The sequence below is a fragment of the Triticum aestivum genome, chromosome 2B (genome assembly GCF_018294505.1).
Source record: "Triticum aestivum cultivar Chinese Spring chromosome 2B, IWGSC CS RefSeq v2.1, whole genome shotgun sequence".
NCBI classification, from domain to species: Eukaryota; Viridiplantae; Streptophyta; class Magnoliopsida; order Poales; family Poaceae; genus Triticum; species Triticum aestivum.
The window spans coordinates 563831483-563844124 of NC_057798.1; positions in this window are offsets into that span (position 1 = coordinate 563831483).

A 12642-nucleotide genomic window follows, 5' to 3' on the forward strand; every position below is an offset into this window, starting at 1 on the left:
ATGTGGGACCACCGTTGAGAAAACCGACACCCGGCCCGTCGCCGGGTTGGAAAATAGAAACGAGGGGAAGATCTAGCTGTAGCACGGAAGCCAAGAAATTTGGTGTCAGATGGGGCTACTTGATAGAGTAGGAGCATTCCGTACTAGTACTACTCCTACTAGTACCAAGTTTGTACTCCTAATACTATATTACTAGTACTACCACTATACAACTAGTAGGTACGTGCACGACACAACATCGTAGGAACAAAAAATGGGAAGATCTTGTTTTGGGTGATTTATCTTTTTTTCAATCAATGTAGTATGAATAATATGATGTGGGGGGCACCCATGAAGCTTATGTGGCTTGGTTGCATGGCTATGAAAGGTTAGAGAAAATAAATAGATAATGTGTTTAGACTGCACTCCACTAAATAGATATACTTTGGATCCATTGCAACGGACCAGCACATCTATATCTATACCCCCTATATAGTGTGTGAAAAACTTTGAAAGTTGGTCGTTGGATGAAGCCAATCTGATGGTACAAAGATGGCAAATCCGAGCACTACTGGCCGTTGGATATCACCCACCAGATTCTGCCACATGTATAATCTAGAAGACTCCATGGTTGAACTTAATTCATGACTAACTTTGCCACAACTAAGCTCAGGCAAAGTTATTAGTTCTTCAAAATGAGAGCCACAAGTTGGCAAGCCTAAGGGAATCTTGCCACATTTTTTGTGTGTATGTCATGTGGGGCATTAGTGTGGATTGCCTAAGGTGTGGCTTGAACCAAACACTCACCTAAGTTAATCCAACTTGCCTAACCTTACATTCCACCAGATTTTGCCACATGTTAGAATCTAGAAAACTCCACATATAGAAGCATAATGCACAAACCACCAGAATCTCATGCGTGCAATGCACGTGTACCTTACTAGTACTAGTTGGTAGTAGTAAGAAACAAATTCCAGTTTTGGCACAAGCTCGTACTGCGGGAGCACCACAAGGCCTGCCGCAGGAGTTATATTTCCCTCTCGAGGCCCACGAGACCGAACTTCAGTGGCTTAGTACCCGACCTATGAGTCAATGACATGCGGACCTTAAATGCGGCTGGCCCACATGTCATTCTCATGGTGGTGGCGTGATTCACGACTCACTCGTTTGGTGGTGGTGGAGTGGCCATGGTGAGGGTGCCACAGCTGGGCGTCGGGGCGTTACGAGGCGTAGATGGCCACACCGGCGGGTACTACATGTAGTACATAAGTACTCCAGCTGAGGTTTGATGCCCGGGACGAAATGTGTCACAGCCGCTGGATGAAAATTCAATGCTGCAGGAGTACGGATCAGAGCACAGTAGCTGAGCAGGAAAACCGCGTCCAATCGGGTGTGTCTATGGTAGAAAGTTGATGGTCGCCGCAGTTCAGCTGGCCCGCATGTCATGCACACAAAGGCAGAGGAGCGGTGGGGCCGAGAGGGATGAGGGGCACGTCGGGGGGATGAGGATCCCCTGACGCGAACAATCCTATCATTCTGTCACTGACATGTGGGACCCATGAGCGTGGGTCCCACTTGTCAGCGAAGGAAAGGCAGGGCAAGGCAGTGATAGCCACGTCAGAGGATCCATGTCCACGTCGGGGGACGTCGTGCCGTGGGTTGGATCGGTGTCGTGGGAATCGCGTGTGGGTGTGGCAGTGGTAGAAACAAGAGACGTGATGGTCGTCGTGGTTCAACTTCCATGGACAAGCTGTCATGTCTGGTGACACATGTATATCAAAACTAGAGTGTTTATATTTCAAGCACGTGAACAAGTACTATTCTACTACTTTGGATCCATTGCAACGCACGGGCCAGCACATTGGTAGTAGTAGTGTCCATCCCTATCTCTAGAGGCCTTCCCTCGTTCATCCTTTTCTCTCACAAGATAAACTACTCATACAAATGCATCTTGATGTTCCGTGGAACGCACGAGGATGTTTCCTTGGGGGTCTCTCCAGCGCGTCGTGGCCATAGTTGCAAGTTGACACCCCTTGAGATGCCGACGTTGAGGGGCACTCGGATTTCTTCCGATGAGCAGGTAAGATGAGTTTGATCACGTAGTAAATGCATTCTAAAGACTACTTCTGTGTCCATTTCCTAATTCTCCCCCAGCCCATTGTTTCATAGGTTAGGCTCGGTGCGAGTGGAGATTGGCTTGCATATGTATGGGAGGGTACCAACATCAATTTGCACAACATTTACAACGGTGACACCGTTCCCGTAGAACCTTTGTCTAACATTGGGATCAGCCATGCAACGGGCCACCGCATGAATTGGTACGATGGAACCACGGTGAGATTGAATAAGATAGCACGAACCTTGCACATGGTGGTCAAAGGCAGACCATGCTGTCTGCGGTCGATTTGTTGCCGTACGAGTACGAATACGCTATGCTCCTTTCTAACCACATCTTCGCGGTGACAAACCAGGGGACTTATTTTGTATGGGACACATCCTACGATATACTCCCTCTCTCCCAGTTTATTTGTTTTGAATCTTTTCATTTTATAAGTTTCAAATTCAAATTTAGAGCTCCCCATCACATGTTGAGATTACAATGTCCATTAAATCGTTGTGTGCATGTATAGTAAAGAAACAAATCTCGAGTTTGGCACGAGTTCGTGCAGCGGTAGCACCACAAGCCCTGGCGCAGGAGTTACATTTCCCTCTCAGGGCTGTCGGGACTGAGCTCCAGCGCCTTACTACACCTACCTTTGAGTCAATAACATGTCAACCCGATAGGTGACTGGTCCACATGTAATGCTCCCGAAAGCAGAGGGGCAATGGGGCCAAGAGGGGTGAGCCGCAGGTCGGGGGACGTGTGGTGTCATGGGTTCGAGCGGCATCGTGGGAATCGCGTGTGGATGTGGTAGAAACTTGATGCTCGCCGCATTTTAGGTGGCCCACATGTCATGCACACAAAGGCAGAGGGGCGATGCGGCCGAGAGGGGTGAGGCGCACGTCCGGGGACGTGGTGCCATGGGTTGGGGAGGCGTCGTGGGAATCACGAGATGAAACGTGATGGTTGCCGTAGTTGAACTTCCATGGACAAGCTGTCATGTCTACGGACACATGCACTGCATACCGATCACTAGAAGGAGTAGCATAGAAAGCTATATATGCAGATAAATAGTTCCTTATAGTCAAGCGGACCCACGCTACTACTACCTCCGTCCTGGTTTATTGGTCCCCATCGTATTTTGTGCAAAAATTTTAACCTTAAATTTAACTAACAACATATTAATGCATGTCATCGAAAATAACATTTTTGAAATCTATATTCAAATACGAATCCACCGATATATCTTTTGGTGGCATGCATTAATATTTTCTTAGTTAAATTCATGAGCAAAGTTTAGCACAAAATACATAACGGACCAATAAACCAGGACGGAGGTAGTACTCTGTTCCAAAGACATGCACACCATCGAAATAGTCCATCTATATCAATATACACCGAGAGGGAATAATTTTTTTTACAAGAGAGGAAATAGTTCATCCATCCATAATGCCCTCCTGCTGGTGCAGCCTCTTCTTCTTCTTCTTCTTCTTCTTCTTCTTCTTCTTCTTCTTCTTCTTCTTCTTCTTCTTCTTCTTCTTCTTCTTCTTCTTCTTCTTCCTCTTCTTCTTCCTCTTCTTCTTCTTCCTCTTCTTCTTCCTCTTCTTCCTCTTCCTCTTCTTCCTCTTCTTCCTCTTCTTCTTCTTCCTCTTCCTCTTCTTCTTCCTCTTCTTCTTCTTCTTCTTCCTCTTCCTCTTCTTCTTCCTCTTCTTCTTCTTCTTCCTCTTCTTCTTCTTCTTCTTCTTCTTCCTCTTCTTCTTCTTCCTTCTTCTTCTTCTTCTTCTTCTTCTTCTTCTTCTTCTTCTTCTTCTTCTTCTTCTTCTTCTTCTTCTTCTTCTTCTTCTTCTTCTTCTTCTTCTTCTTCTTCTTCTTCTTCTTCTTCTTCTTCCTCTTCTTCTTCCTCGTCTTCTTCTTCCTCTTCGTCTTCCTCTTCTTCTTCTTCTTCTTCTTCTTCTTCTTCTTCTTCTTCTTCTTCTTCTTCTTCTTCTTCTTCTTCTTCTTCTTCTTCTTCTTCTTCTTCTTCTTCTTCTTCTTCTTCTTCTCTTCTTCTTCTTCTTCTTCTTCTTCTTCTCTTCTTCTTCTTCTTCTTCTTCTCTTCTTCTTCTTCGTCTTCTTCTTCTTCTTCTTCTTCTTCTTCTTCTTCTTCTTCTTCTTCTTCTTCTTCTTCTTCTTCTTCTTCTTCTTCTTCTTCTTCTTCTTCTTCTTCTTCTTCTTCTTCTTCTTCTCTTCTTCTTCTTCTTCTTCTTCTTCTTCTTCTTCTTCTTCTTCTTCTTCTTCTTCTTCTTCTTCTTCTCTTCTTCTTCTTCTTCTTTCTTCTCTTCTTCTTCTTCTTCTTCTTCTTCTTCTTCTTCTTCTTCTTTTCTTCTTCTTCTTCTTCTTCTTCTTCTTCTTCTCATTTCTGTGGAGACGGCTTCGCAACAAGCTCTTTGGACCTTGCAGCTATCTCAAAACTCACACGGGCATCGAGGGCAGCATATTTTATCCGCTTGTACGTCAATGGATAATTCTTCCATCCAGACGACCTTAATGCCACCGTCTCGTCACCCTTCTGAAGATTTGTACCAAGCACAAAATTTGCTACGTCGAATAGGGATGGTGTCTGTTTATCACAATTTTCTACAGGAATTTTGATTCTATTTTGTAGGTCAGTGATGCTTTTCAAATCAAGGTTGTACGGCTCCAGCTTCTGTTTGTCCCCTTCGATGGCTGCCCCACAGAAGTATACGTCCTCCCGAGACAAGAAATCATGAAGCTCACCTGGTATGTAGGGCGAGTGTATGATGTGGTACACCAAAACATCATCTTCGAGGCACAACTGAAGGACGAAGGCGCGCTGGATCTTCCCAGGGGCACGCTCCGTGTACTCTACGTCAAGACCGATGACCCTCGTCTCTACCTTTTCGAGGGAGTTGGATACATTGTTGATCCACTGCCGAACAACCCTTGGGTGGACGGTGATGGTGGCAACTATGCGCATCGAGCCTTCGACGAGGACATTTTGGACGCTAAAAACCTGCATCTCGATCTCTTTCACCATTTGGAACCGCTGGAATGGAGGGCTATGGTTTGGAGAATTAGGATTAGATGGCTAGTCTAACTGAAGTAGTAGATGATTATTTAAAGAGGTTAAAACAATGTGAACGCAGTGGGGTTTGGATGCAAATGAAGACGAAGGGGAGGTGAAGAAGCCGAGGAGAATCGGTTCCCGATGGAGAAGTAAATGGGAGAAGTGGCATGCAGGCAGTTGATTAGACGGCTAGTTAGACTAAACGAAAAGGCTATGTGGGTAGACTGATGAGTCATACATGTTCGTGTACGTGCCCATCCTTCCTGATAGGTGGGACCTGTGCAAATAGATAAAAAAATGTGTCATAGCTTTTTTTAGCGCGTGAGTGGGAGACACAACATTCTCTGGTTAAGGAATACTCCCTCCATTTAGGTGAGTATAAGTCACATTATGAAAATCAGGTTTTCCCAAAACCTTTAGGCATGGAGCATTAACTTCCTGCTCGATCCCCTCCCAGCCTCATTAGCCAACGTTCTCTTCCTCTGCTGCCGTGTTCTACCTTTCCATTTTTCCTCTTCTTAAGTGTGGAACGATATGCATGCCATCCTTGATGCACCAGAACGACCACTGCATGCATCGCGACAGGGCGTTGATTGGGCATGCACGAGAATTTGGTTCTGCTTGCAATATGGATGATACCTGAACGATGAAGTGAACAGGCATGCTAGCATGTGAGACCTATTTCCGCTATACAATACTGGAGTACTCATGTTCCTACTACTAGTAGTAGTAGTACAACTGTGGTACACTTGATGGTCAAAATACAATTCATCCGGTCGTCACAGTGAAGTGACAACACCCTACGCCTGACACTAGTCCAGGCGGTGTGTTCGGGTTACCAAAGCCAGCCTCACCCTGTGCATTGTGCAGTCTGTCACCGCCGTTGTACAACACATTGGTGCCTCGCCTCGTCTCCCTCTCCGCTCCCATAGCACCACTCCATCTCCATCTCCTTCTTCGTCTCCGTCTCCATCTCACTGTGCCCCCGTGTACCGTCGCCTCACTCGTCTCCCCCAGTACCACTATTCCCTCACTAGCCGCTCCAGCACCGACAGCCTTCTCCCTCGTAAATCAAGCCCCCCAAAACCCCCCACATTCCAAACTCCACCATGGCTGAACGCGAACTGCGCAGCATCCATATGAGCCGCGATTGGAGCAATCTCCCCAGTGACATCCTCGACCTATGTGTTCGTGTATGGATATGTTGAGCGCCCTACGGCTGGCTGCATGCTCGAGGGACATGCACACGGCCATCGTCGAAGCGAGGCCTAAGATTTTCAAGACACCCTGCTTGTTGCTATCTGATCTTGCGAGATTGGCTCACCTTGATACAGAGGCGTACATGATGCCCCTCGACTTCAATCTGATCTCCATTAGCCGAAACTTCTTTGAAGGTATGTAGTGGGTCGCTGTACATCATTTCCCTCGACATCGATCCGATCACCATCGCCCGAAACTTCTTGGCAGGTATGTACTGGGTCGGCATGAACTCCCACTGGATGGCTGCCTTCAGAGAAGACGGTAAAAAGTTGGTGCTCGTGAACTTCCAGAGCTCCCATGAGATTATCCTTCCTCCGTTGGATTATATAGAGTATTACCATCGCGGTCCAAGTCATCTAGATTACCACGTCAGTTGGACGGACCTTGTTTTGCAGAAGATTGTAATATGCCAAGTGCCCACACGACATGCGAATTACGCAGACTTCAAGCTAATTGCCTTGTTCGACCGCGGACTCGCCTATCTTTACGCCGGTGCCTTCTTTAGCTGGAGACAACTCAGCTCGCAGTGGATCATCGTCAAAGCTGATACACACTTCTGTGATGCTATTGAACACAATGGCATCATCTACGCGATCGACAAAGCAGATGGCACCACGTATTGCTGGGACGGCGCGTGTAAGTTGTTTCCTCTCATGTTAATGATGACGCCATGACACTGTTTGAACTTTTTGTGATGATTGGCATATCCCTGTTTGAGCAGAATTTGAGTAGAACTATGGCAATGTATTAGAGACGCCGTAAATCAGCTATATTTGGAATGAGTTAATTCATGCGATTGTGACCATGTCATTACAGCCAATTTGTACCCTGAATAATCAAACGGTTAGGAATATATGGATATTATCCTTATTTTACAGTAATCTATATACTACTACTAAATATGAGTGTGTATCAATGGCCATGTTAGTTTCCTCATTTTCATGATGTAGAAACATGCACCACACTGTTGGTTTCATCTAACCATACATTAGGGAAGTAAATGTGCATATGGAGAACTCTATATTTGGAAGTAGTGAAATCCTGCAATGCTTACCATGTGTACATACCTATATTCGCCCTTCAGCAATCAATGGCTAGAATAATATCCTCACAAAAATTTTGCCCACAGAACACGAGTATATAACAATGCATGGTCTGTTAGTTACCTTGAAGAATTTGTTTGTGAGGACAGAACATGATTACATAACATGCATGACATGGTAGTTTCCTGTGAAGAATCGATTGCGAGATAACATGAGTATAACCATGCATGGCACTTCTATATTTTCGAACCCAGTATACATTTCCCTGTATTTTCCTCCCAGTTCCAACAGGGACATATCAATGTTGTTTCTTGCATTATCCTACTCATACTCTGAACAATGCTGATCTTACATTAACAATGCCTGTCCTTTTTGATATGATGCAGTGTCCCTACAGTTACTGCCCTTTGTAATCACACCACCTTTGCCAAAAACAGGGAAGCACAACTGGTTCCTCGCTCGATCAGACGACGGCAAAAGACTGATGATCATTCGGACACATGAGCCGGAAAAGTTATATTGCAAAAACCCCACTGTATACAAGCACCGTGTAATACGTGAGTATCCGGACAGTGGCTGTTACGTCTATGAGCAGGATACCAGCTTGTTGGGGCCTTTAGGATTTTTTAGTTGGAGGCGGGTAAACAGCCTTGGTTCACACTCTCTGTTTCTCGGACTCAATTATCCGATTAACCAGGAGATCACCGTTGGCAAGGACCTTGATGGCAGAGAGGCTCTGTTTGCTATGGAAAACTGTGTCTACACGGCGAGCCCTAGGAGTTCGGGAGCAAACTCCCCTGATTGTCAACGATACAGCCTGCAGCCAAAAGAAGGTGAGAATGACAAAGGCATCCGGATTAACTTTGATCCTTGGATGTCTCAATTACGACAGGCAGTGATGTGGTTCAAGCCTTCAGGTTGATAGGTAATTGGGCTGTTGCATCGAAAGGGTGGAGTACTGGTGTCTCCGGATCACTGGTCGCTGAAGCGGGGCTGCAAATTATGATGGTGTTGGATCATCTCTTCGAATGACTTTGTTGTCTTTGCTGCTGGTTCTGGATGGGTAGTTCTTTCTTTTGTTATGCATATTCCTTGTCATTTGGTCATCCTCGTCTATGTCACTCTTACTATGTAATAGTTGCTTCTGTTTAGAATGTCATTCTCGTCTGGATCACGAGAGTCTGAGCGCTGCAGATGGGTGCGTTTTGGTGGTGTAGCAAGACTTCTTATGAACTATCATGTCTTGCTGTTTATGTCAGTAGTAGTCACTAGTCAGTGTTTGAATGTTGTATATATCGTTGTTTCGAACTGTTTATTGTCTCGAACTACTGGTGGGCTAAATGAGGGCATCACCATTCTCCAGTGTTCAGAGTATATCTCCTTTTTTCAAGTTATATAATTGGAGCTTAGTGTCTTTTCGATGATGTACACTTGTTTGGGCCAGTGAGGTGTCGTTGAATATGGGCCGAGTAGTAACGCAATGCCAAACAGGTCAATTATGACTCTTAGGCCGGGCTCTCAAAAGATCCTGAAAAAAAGGCTGGGCTCTCCAAAAAAGAAAGAATAAGGACTCTTAGGCCGACATGTGGGCGCCACCGGTGTTTTCGTGCGCTTGCGCGCCGAGAGCATATTGGCGTGTGCTCGAAATTCATGCTACCTTTTCATCCCCAGTCTCTCGCCCCTCCCCCACCTCTGGGATCTCGATTCCTACTCCAGTTCCCCCAAATCCCCCTCTTGTACTCCATGTACTCAAGCGCAATGTCATGTCGCCGATCAACACGGATCTCCGAGCCGGAGATCCCGAGGTTCATCCTGCCTTCGGTCGCTGCGTGCTGTCGCTCAACAGTGGCATGGCGGTGCTTGACGACCAGTTTGCCGACAAAGTGCTGATGGTAACCATCAACGGAGACCGGCCTCACATCTCGCCGGACGACCTTGTCAAAGCTCTTGGCATTGCGCATGGCATCCAAATAAGTGACTTGCTCGTCGAAGTCTGTCTGTCACTGGCTGATTTCTTCGTCAGGTTCTGGACAACTTTTGACTGCAGTCATGTGTTCGAATCTTTCCAGGTTTTCTTCTGCGATGGCGCGCTGGTGAGCTTTTATCGGTGGCACCCAGGATGGGGCTCGGTGCCCTCTGAGCTTGAGTTTTTAACAAAGCTTACCTTCCACGGCATGCCTCGACGTGCTTGGAACAGCGAGTCCATGAATGAGCTTATCAACGACCTTGGAGGTGAGCTTGTAAGTATGTTTATTCCTCCAGACAGCTGGGCTTTGACGATTATGGCATGGATGAAGAAGCCGTCCACCATACCGAAGGTGATTGGTGTTGAGATACTGGTGCGGGAACGAGGGTTGTACTATTCGTCACCACCAAGGCCGCCGCGGACCACGTTAGGGATGTACCTGTATCGAGTGTTCGTGCATGTCGAAGAAGTGGTCAATCCATCAATCGAAGTCCTGCCGCCGCCGCTGGTGCCAGGGTCCGTCGATGACGTCCGTTACAGGAGTCAACATCAGACTTTCCTTGTGTTGCTCGGAATGATGGATGGCACAGGGCCTACTCCATCGCGCGGCGGAGGCCACTGCTTCTTTGGGAGAAGAGGCAGGGCTGGCTGCCTGGATGTGCTCTAATTTGAGGTAACAACTGAATCTTGTCAGATACTAGTTAAATCCAAGCTATGGGTGCGAAGCACTGATATGCCAGTACATTTGATTGTGACCTATTCTAATTTTGTACCTGAACTTTTCTTTAGAAAGGGTTGTACGTCAACTTAATGTGCTAGCAGAACTTATTGTGTTGTATGTCTGTTTTCTTTGCACGACATTCAAGATATTTCCTCGTCATTGATAAAGACAATGAACCGTTATGTACGACTTCGTTGGTTTCAACATAGCCCTACCCGTAGCGATCCACTGCTTCCATCCTGATTGTGCCTCCTGCGTGAAATTTTTGCATGCAAGTTCAGTGTGCTATGATGTTCTATATGATTGTGTCAACTATATAAGTTTTTACTGAGCATCAGCAATGCATATGGCTGAAAGATGTATTTACGAGCATCGACCGATGGGTCTCTCTCTCTATCTCTCTCTCTCTCTCTCTCTCACACACACACACACACGCACGCACGCACACACGCGCACATGCACAAGTGGGACCCGTTGAATTATTTATTTGCTCATGATAGCTTTTAATTAGGTTCCACTGTAATCTAAATTATTTCTTAAGTTATTAATTGACCTCAGTGACTTCAAAAAGTTGTACAAAAGCCTTGTTTGGGCCTTTCCGGCATCGCTGAATGTGGGCTGAGTAGCCATGTTAGGTTGTATTGTACTACACATGCCTTTTTTTTCAACATCAACAATGCAAGTGGGTCGACAGTTGTACACAATATCTGGGTCAACTTGTTATTCTCCGCCCCGCTGGGCTGCAAACTTTCCTAGGAGGTGCATTAGGCTTAACAAGAAAATGGACTTTAAGAAACAATAAATGGGATGTAATTATAATAACTGGGCAATAACTATGCACCAAACGCGTAATTAGTTTAAAGAATATTTTTTTTTGGAATTTGAAAATTTTAATTTCATTACTTGTTGCGCGCGTAATATTTCGTTGGATTTTACGTAATACAACTTTATTTTGAAATTATATTTAACCTGACTAGGAATTTCGGATAAAAATATTTCGGATCCCATCAAAATGTGGGAATTTTTTTTGAATTCTGTTTTGAGCGGTTGTTTGAAATTATTAATCGTTGTCCTAGCTAGAAGTTGGGCTATACTTTTAACAAACTATAAATGGTTGTAGCAAAATTCCATTAGAATTAAAAAATGGGTTGTACATTCTTACAAATCGCAAATGGGCTATATGTTCTCTGTCAAATCCGAGCTGTGGGCCTACTAAGTTGACGCGTACCAAGGGCTTTGTCAACTTAGTCAATATAAATGATTCTAGCTGCAGTGACCGTACGATGTCCATCCAACAACCGTAGTGCTTCTTCAACCTCTGGTCTTCTTGCTCCAACCGCCCAAAGTAGCGTCGGTCGTGCCGCGTGCTCCTGCCTCCTGTGGCCGGTTGTGATGCCGCGGAGGCCTCACCGCCCGTACTACTCCCACCGTTGGCCAGGCCATCCCTCTACTTACCCACACCCCCTATTATTCTGCGGCCACGACAGCCTCACACCGCAGCTGAACCAGTGAACCCTCGTACTCCTCTCTGCGCGGGGTTCCACTACTGCGTCTTCCCCGGCTCCGCGTCGTCCCCTTCCTAGGCCTCACCGTCGTCCACCGCCCTAGTGCTCTCAGCGCGACATGGTCAACATGGTCAACGACCGACTTCCATCGGAAGAGTAGTGTACGTGGAGAGGCTAACAGCTGGGTCCAGGCGGCCGCAAGGAAGTGCCTCCTTATTACACGCAAAATAATTATTCCTCCACCTGACAGCAGGGACCCACCGGACGGGCCACCTTATTTCGCAAAAAAAACGTTCCCCCCCTGACAGCTGGGACCCACCGGACGGGCCAGCGTATTTTGTGAAAAAAACGTTCCTCCCGCTGTCAGCTCGGACCCACCGGAAGTGCCTCCTTATTACGCACAAAAAAATGAATACCCCCTGCTAGCTGGGACCCACCATGGTGGGAGCCTGACTTGTGGGCCTACTAAGTTGACTGGGATGGGGGCCTTTGTCAACTTTAGTCAATATGAATGATTCTAGCTCCAGTGACCGTACGATGTCCATCCAACGGCCGTAGTGCTTCTTCAACCTCTGGCCTTCTTGCTCCAGCCACCCAAAGCAGCGTCGGTCGTGCCGCATGCTCCTGCCTTCCGTGGCCGGCTGTGCTGCTGCGGAGGCCTCACCGCCCCTACTATTCCCACCGCTAGCCAGGCCCTGCAACGACGACAGCCTCACACCGCAGCCGAACCAGTGAACCCTCGTACTCCTCTCCGCGCGGGTTTCCATTGCCGTGTCTTCCCCGGCTCCGAGTCGTACCCTTCCTAGGAATCGCCGTCGTCCACCGCCATGGTGCTCTCGGCACGGCGTGGTCAACATGGTCAAGGAATGACTCCCATCGGACGTGGACTGTACGTGGAGAGGCTGACAGCTGGGTCCACGGCCGCAGCAAGGAAGTGCCTCCTTATTATGCGGAAATAATGATTCCTCCACCTGACAGCAGGGACCCACCAGATGGGCCA